The following is a 2,039-nucleotide window of genomic DNA, read 5'->3' on the forward strand; positions in this document are numbered from 1 at the left end:
ACCTCTGGGCTCTAGATGCAGTGCTAGGCTGGTTAAACATATGTGCTGCAAAAGCCCTAAGGCCAACTGGTTACACCTGTCCTATAAAGCAACACCTTCAAAATATTGTGTTGGTCCAAGCTGCCTAGCAGACACAGTCCCTGGTTTAGGCTGACTCCTGAAACATTGCAGTTGTGCAGGAGAATATTACTTGGCCTCAGCCCAAAACTTAGGGCCTACTCTAAAATTGCAGTGAGACCAAGTCAAGATCTAATGCCCAAATTCAGGCCCTCTCCCTGTTAGAAGTTAGATGCTCTCTATTGCACTGTTTTCCTGCTGGAGGGTATTTTTATAATTATTTTTATAATGACGCAGTTGTGTTTTTACCTGACAGCATAAAACATCTTGATCCTCTGTTTGATAATTGTTCCACAGTATGATCTTGTGACGTTTGTTGTAACACTGCAACAAGTTAGGACTAGATGGACCAGATCAAATTGAGATGATCAAGCTGGGCACAGCTGGGATGCAGAAAGCCAGTTCACACAGCACTGAACTACGGGCAACTGGGAAAATGAGCATGCTGGTATCACTGTTGCTGCCTCCCGTCACTGCTGTCACATAAGCATTACTGAATCAGCTGACAACTGCAAGAAATGGATGGGACCACTYCTGGCCAGCTCTGCTTTTCCTCCTGCTGAGGAGGTACACGCCAATGGCTCATTATTCCTGAAGGCATCATCACATGGAATTGCAGGGCTCTGCTCTGCCTCTTTGGTGTATCTAACCAGAGAACTAAGAAATCAAGACTGAGACAAAAGTCCTCTGAAATCATGAAAAAGAGCTTTGGTGACATGAGATAGGCATGACGGTCAAGATCCTACCACACACARAAGTTAGCAAAAAGCTAGGTAGTACACGGTGAGAACTTTACCTGTTATTTTAACTCATTCATCCTGCTCTGGAAAGAATTGTCTTTCGGTGACTGTATTTTAYTGAGAAGACTGTGGGAACATAGATGTCCAAGTACGAACTAAGGCGCCCAGCTCACGACAAGACATGGGAACCTTGCAGTCCCACGCACTCTTGCCGTTRGTCCTGGCCCAGGCAGTGGGACAGCTACCATGGAGGATTACCACTTGCCAGGAGCTCCTTTTTTTCAGGGCTTCTCCGGCAGGAGTGCTGCCTTATCACTGGCACCTTGTGCCCGTCCACGCAGTCAGCTGTACAAGCCGTGCTGTGTTCAGCCACGGCCCCCAGCCAGCCCGCAGGCGGTCCCCGAGGCAGCTGTACCAGCACGCACCGGCCCCTTTCAAAGTCGGCCATGCGCACCAAGCTGCCCCACATGGGCCCACTGCCTGTGGCATCAACAGACCAGCCCCACAGCTCTGCCCGGGGGCAAGTGTCTCCTCACGGCCCTCCCTGGGGACAAACGTCCCCCTCACGGCCCTGTTCTGNGCAAGTGTCCCCTCACGGCCCTCCCTGGGGACAAACGTCCCCCTCACGGCCCTGTTCTGGGGCAAGTGTCCCCTCACGGCCCTCCCTGGGGACAAGTGTCCCCTCACAGCCCTCCCTGGGGACAAGTGTCCCCTCACGGCCCTCCCTGGGGACAAACATCCCCCTCACGGCGCTGTTCTGGGGCAAGTGTCCCCTCACAGCCCTCCCTGGGGACAAGCGTCCCCCTCATGGCCCTCCCTGGGGACAAACGTCCCCCTCACGGCGCTGTCCTGGGGCAAGTGTCCCCTCACGGCCCTGTCGTGGGGACAAACGTCCCCCTCACAGCCCTCCCTGGGGACAAACGTCCCCCTCACGGCGCTGTCCTGGGGACAAGTGTCCCCTCACAGCCCTCCCTGGGGACAAACGTCCCCCTCACAGCCCTCCCTGGGGACAAGCGTCCCCCTCACGGCCCTGTCCTGGGGACAAACGTCCCCCTCACAGCCCTCCCCGGGGACAAGCGTCCCCTCACGGCCCCGCCCGCGCGCCCCTCCCCCCGCCCCGCGACCGTTGCCTTGCTCCCGCCTCCGCCCGCCCGGCTCCGCCCCCCCGGGCGCCGCCGGCCA

The sequence above is a fragment of the Rhea americana genome, unplaced genomic scaffold (assembly GCF_003343005.1).
Source record: "Rhea americana isolate MKP2758 unplaced genomic scaffold, rheAme1 scaffold_25, whole genome shotgun sequence".
Taxonomy (NCBI): domain Eukaryota; kingdom Metazoa; phylum Chordata; class Aves; order Rheiformes; family Rheidae; genus Rhea; species Rhea americana.